The sequence below is a fragment of the Sinohyriopsis cumingii genome, chromosome 7 (genome assembly GCF_028554795.1).
Source record: "Sinohyriopsis cumingii isolate HCF-2022 chromosome 7, ASM2855479v2, whole genome shotgun sequence".
NCBI lineage: Eukaryota > Metazoa > Mollusca > Bivalvia > Unionida > Unionidae > Sinohyriopsis > Sinohyriopsis cumingii.
In genome coordinates, this window is record NC_142967.1 from 134,804,187 (window position 1) to 134,818,479 (window position 14,293).

The following is a 14,293-nucleotide window of genomic DNA, read 5'->3' on the forward strand; positions in this document are numbered from 1 at the left end:
TGAAGAGAAAATATTTCAGTCAATGACCGCGACTGGCAAGTATTTCGGTATTAACCTGCGTTCGGTCCAACATGTTGCAGAAAAAATATACAAATCATCGTTTGCATACAAGTTTGATAGCTGGATTTTATTTCGTTATGTAGATGGAGATAACTCTACAGCGAATGTGTAAAAGTCAATGATACAATTATCTCCCCCTTGTCAAGGTGATTTCATCAGGGAAATTGTGCAACACTCCTTGAGATGTCATTACAGGTAAATTTATCCAGCACGGCAGAGCGGTATACATTTATTATTTTTTTTTACAGCCAGTTGCGTCACAGTCTATAACACTTCCACGTTTGTCAGTACAGGTAAGTGTTATTTTTCATAAGCAATATAAATTCTGTGTTAAAATTTAGATCCAACTTAAATTCAGAATTTAAAATCCAGTTCAGAATTTAAATTCAGTTCAAAACTTGTTAACTGTCTGTCACTAGTTACCTATATGATAATTTTTAAACCCTGTATTATCAGATGAGACTGTGGTACAGTGGTAAAGCATTTGACTCTCGTCCCGACTTTATCAAATGCCAGCGGTTCGAATCTCGTCACGGATACACTGTCGACGGTGCTCATTTGGGGTTTTATAATAAAATGGGGCCTTGTGTACATATCTCCTCCACGTCGAATCGTGGCTTTGTGTTTTTCACCCCTGGGAATTTTATCTTGGGGGGGTTATGTACACAGAACGCTTTGGAGCCCCAAAAATAAACAGTAGCCTTGCATGCAGAAAGCTCTATGTCACATGGGTCTCACAAAAACAAAACATTTGGCCAAAAGAACCAATCACGAGGATTGCCGAGAAGCCATTAGAAAGGCTCTGTAAGACTAAGATAAAAAAAGATCTCCAAGATGAAATCTTGGGACAAAAGTCTGAAAGGACCTCATGGAGACCCATAGGCCAGTGCAAGACCCATGATTGATAACCGCTCATCATGGTTGCTGTTTATTTTTTTTCTTTTAAATATATAATATTTATATATATATGAATTACAAAATTATCAATGATGTGATTGTTGCTATTAAAAAATTAGAAGAGCGCAGATTTAATATATCCGATGAACTAAATCCTGAAACAATCATGTCTGATTTTGAAACACTACATGAAGCTAAATGCGCAGGGCGTTCTATTTTACCTGCTCAGTACAGATTTATAAAAAAAATCCAGATGAATTTATATAAATCGCTGGCTACAGTAGAAGAAGCACAAATAAATGAATTTGTTTCATTGTCTCGTGCAATTGAAAAAGTTAGGTTGGAATTAGCCCATGAATTTGAAATAAGGAAGATAATAAATACTCGTGTAAGAAAGCTAAAAAATTGTATGTCCCTTCCTTGACTTTGTCAAGGGGAAGTAAATACTTGGAAATGAAGTCAAGTACTTGGAAATGAAATTGAAAGTAAAAAAAAGTGATATATTTTTTTTTTACTTGTATCAGTCCGAGTTAGATAATATTTCCCTTAGTCTATCAAATTTAATGCAGGAGTGCGCATATTTGAGAATTTGATCTCGGTCGCATACAACTGAAATAATATGCTCGCGTCTGAGACTATCTAACTGTTGCTGTGTTAGTAAGAAATCTTCGTCTCCGTATTCATCAATAATAAATTTAACGTTAATTTCTTCTTGGGTAAATGCGGCCTTAACTGCTTGCTCGAGCGCTTGTTTGTCATACACGAAAACATTTATGTGGTGGTACATATAGATTTATAAATCTAAGATCTAAATACGCGTATATACTCTAAAATTTGAGGTATACTGCAATGCGCGATCACAATATGATTTTTTTTTAAACTTCCAGTTGCGTATCAGTTAATATAAAATCGTCAGTGCCGTATTCGTCAACAATTATTTTTTACGCTTTTTCGGTTTCGACAGCTTCATCAAGAAGTTCTTTGTTATGTATGAAACATTTTATGTGGTGGTACATTATATAATACTCGCTTGATTAATTGTCAGTCAATTTTCCTGCAGATTTTTTTACTTTACTAAATTCGCATGACTTTTACTAGTAAACACCCTATCAAAATTAAAAAATCTGACGATTTTTACTGCTAAACACCCTATCAAAATTGAGAAATTGGTCGATGTGTACAAAATATATATAAATAAAATATTTTTACTAAGCTACAATTTCATAAGTAAATTAATATGTAGTTTATCATTTTGCAAATCAAGGTGGCCAGATTGGTCTGTTAGTTTGAAATTTATTTTGGTCAGCCACGGATTATGACATTGTAGATAAACTGGATTGATCGGCTCTTGCACGATTAGAAATCCAGGTGGTTCCTTCGGGGTGAATGAATAAAGAACAAATCCTTGCTGGGCTTGATTTCATACTGTCGTGTCCATGCTGTAACTGCCATCAATGACATCACACACAAGATTGACCGCGACCACTTCAGTTATATTTACGATGCCCGGAGATACATGTCAGCCTTCTCCCGTTGGGCCATTGTTGTGTCTGAGGATAGTTGGCACAGGCAGTGATTGCCTGTGTTGTGCAAGTATGTCATCAAAGAACTCACTGATGAGGTCAGTGACTGATTTTCTCAACGCAGGATTATACCAAGGAAGTTTAAAATTCGGTAGATTTGCCTCTGGTATTCTAAAGAAGTCTAAAAATTTTTGTTTGGATTTGTTTTTGTCAGTGTCGACATGTTCAACTACCACCTGAATTAATCACTGGTTAAAATATTCCATGTCATATGAGAGCTGATTTAATATCTCAATTTATTTAATGATTTCGCTGTGTAGCGATGTATCAAAAAGATGTTCTTGGAAAAGTTGCCGCTGTCACCGCAGTTGTGTTTCATGTTCTTCTTCAATAAACTTAAAATTTTCAAGTATTTGATTCATATCAAAAAGATAAGTGGCCCAGGCTCCAGAAGGAGTTCTTGTATGAACAAACTCCCACTCAATTTTTGTTGTATTGTGAAAAGTAAACATACTACCCAGCATTGCCCTTTTTAAATAAATCAACTCAGTATTTTTGTATTTTGGTTCAACTCCGTGGTATGACTTATTGTCAGTGATATATTCAGACTTTTTAGGTTCAGATGGATGTGGTGGTACTTCGGGTGGAATTTGAGGCCATCCTAACACTGTTCTGATTGAACTATTATATATATCCACGGCATAGTCTGGGGTGCTTATTTCGATGGCAGAAGACAGCGTTGGTTCATGAACAGTTATTGTTATCTTAGATTCCTTTGTTGTGATACTTTTTATTCGACGTTGTAATTCTTCATTGATTTCTTCAATTTGATAAGACCCGGTTGGTAACCCAATGACATTCCAGTTGGGAGTACCATTAGTGCCATCGGCACCAGGTTTATTTTTATGTGCAAACACAAACGAATTATTCGCTGGCAATCCACCAAACGATTTTGATCTGATATTGGGCCAACTGTGATATACTCGTAAATGTGCTAACGCGATCTCGTTTACTGGAATCACAGTTGGAAAATTAATACTAAATTCGGTTTAGTTGATGTTACTGTTATCATTTAAGTCTTCACCGGATTTGTATTTGTGACTATATCAAGCAGAGCTTGATGAAGTAATTCCGACATTGTTATTTATCTTTTGTTGCTTCAAATGACCGGTGTAGTCTTCGTATATCTTTGCCATTAGCGTAAATTCGGAATCTGATATTACTGTATCGTCGAGACTTGATGATATCAGTGATGATAATTTCGAGTAGGCGCTCATGGCTGCATTGTTGAACTTTTCATATTCGTGCAATTTTGTTAGCGTGCATGAAGATATTTTTTTCGCGATGATATTAGCAACGCCTGCAATTGTTGTTGATGTTGAAATTAATTGTGACCGTGATTGCAGTTGTCACTGGTGTTAGCGCTGATAATAACACTCCCGTAGATGCAACTATCGCGGATACTGAATACACTATTGTATCTAGGATGATTACAAGTCGCTTGTATTTTTTTACTTTTATTGTGCATTCGTTAATGGTATTTTTTAATTCTGATTGCCATTCACCTACTTGATCATATCTATATTGCTGAGCATCCAGTGTTGTCGTTGATGCTGACTTATTTTTTAATGCCATTTTATTATTTTACGCAGTAACCAATTGAGGCGTTTCAGCTACAAATTCCAAACACCACCAGTAAGGTGTTGCAGTTAATTTCTTGTCGGCGGATTCCAGTATAAATGTTTCTTCGGTCCCCTTGTTTAATATGATAGTTACAACCCCGGAAAACTTGTCAGTGGAATGTCTCCAGGGATACGTTGTGAAAATTTCAAATTTTGCAGCACTGAACACAGACAGCCTGTACACTCCAGTGACTGTTGCTGTATATTTGATAGTATTATTTTGTTTAGACCATGTTGCAAATCCAGATGATACAGTGTATCCTATGTTGGTAATATGCCCGGCCGTTACTCCTGATGGGATTTTAATCAAACCGGTTTTGTTAACGATCTCAGGAATCCTACTTACGATATCTTGCTGTGTTTGTTTGATCGTGTCAATGTTAGTTTTGATAACAGAAAGTTTCATATCAATGATGGGAGAAGTTCCAAAGAACTTATCCGTGGTCTCATTGGTTTTTCTAAAGTTTCTACGGAGATTTGTAAACGCGTCTACATGAATGTCATACTCGGCCTGCAACATGGATAGTTTACTGTCAATGGTGTCAACATAATTTTTCGTCGCAGCATCTTCCGGGGATGTTGGATCTCTTAACACGGTTATTTTGTTACCGTTCATGCTGAGTTCACCTGTCATTGTATCACCGGTCTTTTTTACGCGTTCCCCTGCAGCTTTCTGCATATCATCTCTTAACACCGCAATTGATATCAGCGAATCTTTGATTTTTCCGCTGTCAGTGAACACAGGGATGTTACCCGGAGTAGCTCCAATAACCCTACGAATTATTTCATGCCATTTGATATCGCTGGTTTTTAGTTTTCCGTGTTGGTCCTGAAAAATAACAACCTCATCTGGGTCTATCCTGGTCAGACTTAAAAGATTATCGATTTCATCCTTGGTCACATATTTTGATAAATCTATATCAGCGTGCTTCACTTTTCAGTTGAGAAGAGATCTTCTGTAAATATCAACCATTATTATTTAATGATTGTTTAAATTGACCCACGGTATACTTGTGCACGACTTTGTGAGGTGGTTTGGTTGATTTTGATATCGCATCGAGGACATTTAATACTTCACGACCACATATCGGAGGATCGGTTAGTGTTTGTGTTGGTAGTGTTGAGTACCAAACTTTTGTCCCTGTCTTTGACAGGGGGATGTCTTTTGTATATTTGAGGAATTCAACTGGCGGTGCTAACCCATACGAATCAAAATAGATAATTCCACGTGGATTGATCGCGTAAGCAACCCAGTGAGTTCCTGGACCGTTACTGTTATCGAGATTAATAATTCCGGTTTCTGGGTTATTCGGTTGCGCTGGTAGCTGATCTCGCATAAAGACGCCTCTGAAATTTTTTATATTTAATTGTTTAACAGTATCGAGTAAAAAAAAATTTGACATCGGTGTGAAACCGTTGGTTTTCAAAACCATTTTGGGTACCATGAGGGTGGAGTTCCTGGAAGTCTTAGACCCCGTCCTTTTTTTCTGTATCCTTTTCCAGTTGCTTTCTTCAGCGCCATTCCAGCAGCGGTTCCAACAGCTCCTAATGCGGCGGCCTTAGCAACAGCTGGGGCAGCAGCAGCTATCAGTGCTGGTATTGCGGCAAGAAGAGAAAATATACCACCGATTTTAATCATGTGCTTGACAGCTTCTGGAGTGAAATCAAGCTGAGTTCCAGTTTTCGCTTGCTTCGCCTAATTGAAATGTTTTAGTTGGGTTTTAGTCAGCAATAACTTGTTTGGACCACCATTAGTGATTTGATCATTTTTTTAGTGTTATCGTTGCCCCACATGCGCGTTTTTCGATTGTAATTTTTTCATCTGACCATGAGTCAAAGTGACATTAACGTGACTGTATGACATTTTATTTAATACAAGATTGATCTAATTGTCTACACATCGTTTTAACAATGTTACATGTTTTCCACTGGTGCATCAACGATTCTCATTCGGCCACTAATGCCTTCAAGTAACATCACTTTGTCACTGAGGATGACTGTGACTGCTCTATAGGGGCCATATTCAATTGGCGGACCATCTGCAAGTTTAGGTAATGCACCTACGCGAGCTCGGAAGTGTATATCAACAACAGACTGCTTGGATAAATCAAGATGCTCCAGCGAAAAGTAATAAATCGGGTACAAATTTGTAAAATCAAACTGTGATATTTGTGTTCCAGTATCTATATTTGTGTTACGCGACAAGAACTTCAGCCAGCGATGATATGCGCGCGCCACATGATTATTTGTAAAACTTAATGTTATATCTTCAGATGGTTCTTGTTGTCCGTTTATTCTCAACGAAACCTCAGTAACATCAAGTTTGTCAAATATCATATGAGACCATTCCTGTTTACCCACCCGACGATAATCCTGCAGCGCAATAAAAATATGCTGTGGTGCAGAAACCCCTTGTTGTGATGCTATATGCCAAGTAAACTCATCTCTGACGGAACTTTGAATGGCGTCTGTGGTTACTGTAAACCACGGTAACAATGATTTACCACCTTGATTCATAAAAGAGAGTAATTGTGGTTCTTCTGTGACCGATGGAGTTAATACCGGCATCCACAGTGAAAGTTTCATTATTTTTACCATACCAGCATCGACACCAGCTCCTCGCCAGATGGCATCATTATCATCACCTTTTCTATGAAGCACAACTGTGTTTAGCTCCAAAGATAACCTTTCTAACATCTCTGCAAAATTCTAAGATGTGAGAGAGTGGAATCGCACACGAAAATTTTTTTCGTGTTCCTGACAACATTGTTTGGCGTGTTGCAAATCCCAAGTTGTAAGTCGCGCTAACACCTTTTATAATATCAAAAACATCAGCTGGTCCAGCTTCGTATACAGGGTCAGCAGGTGGCTGTGGATCAGATGCAGTATTTCGTGGTGTTTGTAACTTAATATATTGAATATGATCAGCGTTGTCGGTAATATCTTTGGCAAACATCATTGATGGCCCAGCTGATCTTATGTAATTGTTAGAATATCTTGCTAGACCAATTACTGCTGTGGCAACATCGACATCATTTTGAATCGATTCGATATTTTTTCCATCAATCATGTATGTGGCGCTACTAAACAAGGCCATAATTCTGTTATTGACAAAACCAACTCGTATATTGGGATCGTATACAGTATTATCCGCCTTTACAAGTTCACCTTCTACTTCAATAAACGCCTCACAAGGCAGAAAATATCTACTTGTATCATGAACTTGAAGTTCGATATGCACTCGTTGTTCCGGTTTAACTGCATCATAGAAATAAAATTGATAATCACGCACTGATTTATCTTTAGGGACCGGCACATCTATGTCAAATGCTGAGTCGGATATGCGTTTGAACATTTTATACTATTGCCTATTTTTCCAAATGGTGATTATCTTCGTCGCACATGAAGTCCACTTCCTGCTATCAAATTTGCTGTGATATTTCTTTGTGCGTCAGATTCCTGATCTATCAATGCTGCTAGTTTCTGATTTGCAGTCTGATTTATCACCTTACTAACATCCGTGGGCATAATTTCGGTACTTGGTAATTTCACCGGTGGTGGTGAACCTCTTTGAGGTTTGCGCATTAGTCGCGCTAATCTTTCTTTAATTGCCGAGAGTGCCTTACCAGCAGCACCAACAATTGCACCAGGAGCTTTTTCACCAACAACATTAATGGCTTTCATTGATAACTGTTTTGCAAGAGAACCCACTTTTGGTGCTAATCCCGCAAATAAACCCTGAACCACATCGCCAAGTCCGTCTCCGTAAGTTGCTCTATAAACTGGTAATCGTGAGTTTACTGCTCTGACCTGCACAGGAGTATAGTGTCTGTTGTACATAACCATATTATGTTATTTGTTGTTATGTATCTAATCGCTGTGACTTTAGTCACTATAATTGTCAACAAGTTCATTGACGAGTTCTTGATATATGTTAGCGTCCATAATGCCACCTTGACATAATCGCCAACAACTATCAGCGGCTTCATTAATTATTTCTGGTGAGTTGTTTCCAGCGCGTTTTCCTCCTATAAGAACTTCTAACCATGAAACGTCACTGAAAATATTATCAGGGCAGGGAATAAAACCACTCCCCAAACCTTTGCCGGATGTTTTTTTATGCTAGTCGGTTGTGTTATTATCGGAGGTGTTTTTAATGGTGTTGACAGATCTGCGGTCACAACAGGGCTTACAACTCTCCTTTCTTCAACATCTTTCTTAAATTTTTCAAACTCATTATCGTATTTTGCCGTGACCCGCTGAATACCTTTATGTGTAGTAAACACCAACCGTTCCCATTGGTCATACTTTAACGACGGCGAACCCAGCTCCAGGTAGTTTTCATGATCATTAAATTTACCTACAAGATCAACCGCGTTATCGTAATTTTTCATCTTAATATTTTTTGCTTCATCCTCCTTGATTTCTGCCTTACCAGGTTTGTATTCCGGCGGAGCTTCGGCTCCAGGTAGCGTTTCTGACGCATCTACAAAAACTTCTTTGGGTGGCCTTGTTGCAACTCTCCTGATAGCAGTAACCGCCCTAGTAGCTGCTTCAGCGGATCGTTCAGCTGCGGATGCTAACCGTCTTGTTGCAACATTTTGTTGTTGAGCAGTACACGATAATGATGTGGTAACAGGCTTAATCAATAGTTCAGTTGATTCTGTAAAACCTTCCTTAGCTTCTTGCTGTAATTGTAAATTTTTTTTGAAATCCTCCTTTACAGGGATATATTTCTTAAGTGCTTCTTCTCACTCTCTAGCTAGACTAGCTGTGTAAGATTCTGAATGTACCATTATTTAGTATAAAAAATTTTTAATTTATGACAACAGACACGTGAATGTGTTTTTTCGTACCTCGATAAAGACCCTAGTTTTCGAAAAAAGGACGCAGGGAGGGCAACGACAACAAAGGGCAGCAACGATAGCGACAATTGCGTTTACATAAAGCATCATCGTGGTTTTATAAAGGGCTTATTTCGGCATTTGGAACCTTCTAGAAGTTGTAGGATTTGCCCTCCCTGCTGCTCGAGGTCACACTCAGGTTTGTACTGCATTACAGCATTGATTTCATGTAAAATGCAAAGTGTTTTAACAGTGAGTGAGTCCTGAGAACTCATCATTGATGCTACATGTATATACACTATAGTTGTCTTCACTGACTTCGTGTATTAAAATGTGAAACGTTTCCAGGTCCATAATGCTGCTGGTGAGCAACAACTAACCAATCAACACTGCCTCACTGATGACTTCTGGTGTTTTATTGCTGGCGCAAACTGACCCCATGAGTATTCCAACTTGTCAATGATTTTGTAGACCTGTTGTGGGTCACACATGTGGGAAACTGGTCCACCAAGTTCTTCTTGCAGCCTGTCAACTCCTTGCAACATGGATCAGATGAATGTGGGGGTTCAGGTTCTAGTGGACGTTCATACGCCAAAAGTTGTTAAGGCATGGCTCACAAAACAAGGACTGTGGCAGATTTATTTACCTATACCATAGATAATTCCCTCTGAATGATTTTTTTGATGTTTAAATGCCAAAAAGATGTTTACCAGGCTAACATTTCTCCCACATGATCTGGTATGTGGTCACATATACAAATATGCATTAAACATAGTAGATGTTACCAGCAGATACAAAGAAGCTGAGCTGTTGTTGTCTAAAGATTCAACAAGTGTCACAAAAATGTTCAAACGTATCTATGCACATAGACTGCTAACATGGCTTAAGGCAATTAATTTCTCAGTGCCATTGCTTGCTGATGGTGAAACACCATGTGCAGGTTTGTTACAATCAAGCTATTCAAACATTTCAACTTCACACTTGTAGAATGATTATTTGGGCATCAGTATATGCAGGACCTATTGGTTCAGACTGCAGACTGGTCCTGCGAGTGGGTGATGCAGACTTTGGTCAGTCATACCATTGAATAATTAAATTACGTGAACTTATCATGCTGAGATCCACTGATATGATCTGGCAGTAAACTGTTGCTTACAAAGCAGTTTTACTACTGCTGCTACGTGCATTTGACTCAGAAACAATTTGGTTTGATAGCTATATGCCTGGAGGAGTAAGAAGGCAGTCAACATCATGCTACTGACCAGGTATAGTTAGCTGATATGTTTACGATCTCAGAACCAACTGATATTCTGGTGCAATCAATATGCTTCCATTTAGCTCCAGTGTGGATAAAATCACTACCATGAGTGGTGAATCCTCCAAGTAGGGAATTTGTGCAACAGAAGTCATTCCTTTAGGGAAAATCCATCACTTGGAATCCAGCATGGACAACTTATCTTGGTGCAACGGTGCATACCCAAGTGATGTTTCTTCAACTAAATAAAAATTTGCTGCATCATGTGCGAATTCGCTCATTGCCAAAGACATACCATATACTATTATGCATGAGATCTTGTGACCAGTACTCAAGGAACTCCTTTGGCTTTTTTAATATTCTTACCAGAGTCAATCATGATCTTTAGTACAAGTCACAGGGGTCAAGTAGGCATTGTAGGCACTATTTCAGTAATTGGTGTCATTTTTTACAATTTGATTATACATACATTTAATTGGCAAGTATTCACTTCATATGGATTCGTGTACATCCATATTACTTTAGAAGACCATTATTTAGATGCCCCGATAGGTGCATACAGCAATATCAATGTTAAAGTATGTAGATCTTTTTGGACAAAGGAACCTAAAGGTGTGCTCCAGTACAATTTGGATTGAATGTCACATGCTGTGATGTCACAATGAAAGCTACGCATACTGATAAACAAATTCGTACTACCCTCAACTGTCACAATTCCACTCGAAGTGCTCTTTTCTTGACCCAAGTTTAATATATGGCCACCATTGTAACAGTCCATAGCGATAGATAATTTTTGTCTGGAAGTTTCTTGGTCACAATTAAGGTGCAGAGCTTTCAATAATCTGCATCAAATAGTCTTTGGTTAAAGAAAATTAGTGTTAAAATTTAAAAGAACAATTTACATTTAATTTAAAGTGAGTAAATGTGCATATGACCCATGTGACTTGTACTATAGTACATTTTAGGGTGCAGTCTGATGTATTCCCTAATGTGTTTGCATGTGCACTCATTCTTAATTTTCCCACAATTATTTCGTTAATGTTGCTGAACAGAGGATGGTCACTTGGGTAATCACTGGCGTGAAATCTGCATGCAAGTGATGTCACTCATATGGTAGATATCATTGGTGGTGATGTGTATCAACAAATCCATATCCATGTTCAGCATCGTATTGGATCTCTGACACATTCCCATCCACAGATACAACTTGATGTAATACATCCCTGTGATATGCCTCATTTTCCCGAGAATGCTCCCCTTTTCATATTTTGGCCAAACTGTATTAATTAAAGGATAGACTTATATAAACAGGCATGAAGAAAGTGAGCAGTTAATCCTTATCATAGTCATTATATTGTGAAAAGGACTGCCCCTCTTGAAGGCTACCCAGATAAACTTAAAGAAACAATGTATGTAAACACCTGCAGTTTAGTGCCAAATAAATAATAACATTTTTTGTTTTAACAGTGTTCAAATTAAATTGGTGACAATGTGAATATAAATCAAGGAATTAGTCAAATCTTTCCTGTTTGATCTGAAAAATATTGTCAAATCATCAATATATTATAATCGAAAAAAACGGCTGTACGTGTGATTTCATCATTTCTATATGGCACAATAGTATTTGTTAAGACTTTTTAAAAGAGTGCAGAAAATATATTAACTCAAAAAAATGAGTCTGCAAAATCTATTTTTATTTTCTGGAAATAGACTTGTGTTGAAAATGAAACGAATGCCAGCAACAACAAAAAAAGGTTAGGCAAAAATTTCATTTTAATTGTGATATCATCATCATCAGTCCCATAGTATGGTAGACCGTTGTGGCACCGCACAAGACCGAACAATCAGCTTCCTTCATTCCTCTCGATTTTCTGTCTTCCTCACTAAGAATGGTGATATACAAGTATCAACACCTAAAGCTTGGGTGAATTAATCTTGACAACAGTCAAAATCTGCTAGTCTCTAGCTACATTTATGTAGGTATCGTACATGTAGCAAGATCAATTCATCTTATCTGCTGTTATATCCCACCATTTTTAAGGTATTTTACAGTTTAGTAATTAACATTTTGAATTAGTTTTTTTGGCACATATGCTGCTTTGTATATTTTTTAATTCTTTGTTTCATTCAATGATGGTAAATTACGTTTATATACATGGTACAGTGTAATGCCAGGTGTTTATTTATGTAAGTTTCTTTAATGGAATAAAGATGTTTTTTTACTGACAAAGAAAACTACACAATTAACTGTTGATTATTTATTATTGTAGTTTATTTTTTGTTTTCAGTGTTGTTGTAGGGGTAAAATAAATATAAATGTACATGTATGAATTGTACTGAATATTCAAGTTACTGAAAAAATATTTTCATTTTCATGTGATATTATAAATGGGTTATAAGAACTCAATCATTATATGTATGAAAGTAAAGAGTGCCACTGATATTTCCTTTTTGTTTCTATCCTTCTAAAAGTGAGGGGGCTCCTGAGTTCATGCCAGGGACTCTCAGGCATAGGCTGGGAACTCCTGAGTGATTTCAAAGCGATACTGGGAAGCTTTGCTTTCTGCTACAAGACAACCATGCACAAATAAAATTATCTTTTGCAGCTGACATATTTTCTTTTAAATAATTCCCTAAATTTGCTTAATAGCTTATGACTACTGTAACAATGAAATATCCAGGATATAATTTACGCTTAATTTACATAAAATAACAGATGTTGTTATGGCTCATCAATTTCTAGGTCAGTACAAATATTTTCCAGTATCAGCAACAAGCTGAAATAAACTAGTTGATATATAATATAATTAAAAGGTTGAATTCCTGTAGAAACAGCCATGTAAAGTTTCTCAAACATAACCATTTTTATATTTGTTTGTCTTGTCTATGTTTTGTATTTGCCTTTGAAAAAGACTCATTAAAGAGTCAAAAGCACTCAGGCTAGCTAGATACTAGTTTATCACTGTTTGTTGTCAGTTTATTGCATTTATCTTAATTAATCCCTGACACATGTGATCCCTTGATGGATCCAGTGCACTTGAAAGGATTGTTATTTGCCATATAATTTGTATTCTATATATATATATATATATATATATATATATATATGGAAACTTTTAGCCTCTTCTGGTTACTTTTATCTTTATGCCTGTATCACCCGGTTCCTATTTCCTGTATTATATGCTCTGGTATCCCAGAGAACACTTTATAATCCAGCTAATAGTATGCAACTGGATGACCATGAATCACACTACACCTTTTTCCACCCTTGATACTGATTCGTAATGTCATATCTGGCTCGGCTAAATAAACAGCTCAACTCATTTCCAACTAAATATGTAAGGTCTTAGTATGGATTGAATATCCTCCAAGCTGCAATAAAAAAAACTTACCCTAATCTTCTGCTATAAAATTTCACAATAACGTCAGACATCCTGTGTCATTATTTATGTGCATGATGTATGCTTTGCATTGTTTTATGTCTTAATAAAATTTAGTAAACTTATCACATTAGTCTAGCTGTGTTGCATCTGCATATTAATGCTGAAGGCATTTCTCTAATTGCAGTGACCATTGCTGTCTTCACTGTCTTTGCTGGATGTTTCAATATATTTGATGTCTTCACTGGACATTTCACTGTCTACTTTGGGCATTTCACTGGTTTCAACTGGTGACTCAGTTAGTGTCAGTGACTTGAAGTTACCATAATTACTTTCCTAATGTTTTATTATATTCTTATATAAGTTTCCATCATGCTTGCTCTAATGCAATTCCTAACCTGGTTAATTTATCAAGAAGGTGTGTGTGCTTTGGATTTTTAACGTAGCTTTAACAATTTTTCAGTCATATTGCTATGATGTCTGCAGTGTGGCAGTTTACAGTGATATCTAGCACTGGGGCATCATGCCGCAGGCATGTAGCATGATGTCCCACCCAAACACATTATCCTGACACCAGGTTGATCAGTCCTAACACAATCCTCTTAATGTTGAGCGCCAAGTGAGGCAGCTGCTATTACCATTTTATAAGTCT

General features: G+C 37.1%; 1 protein-coding gene across 3 annotated transcripts in view; it reads right to left on the reverse strand.

The window, feature by feature from the left end:
* Window positions 1–14,293, reverse strand: part of LOC149796181 (uncharacterized) — a 92,191-nt gene that overhangs the window by 8,964 nt on the left and 68,934 nt on the right. The window lies entirely within an intron of this gene.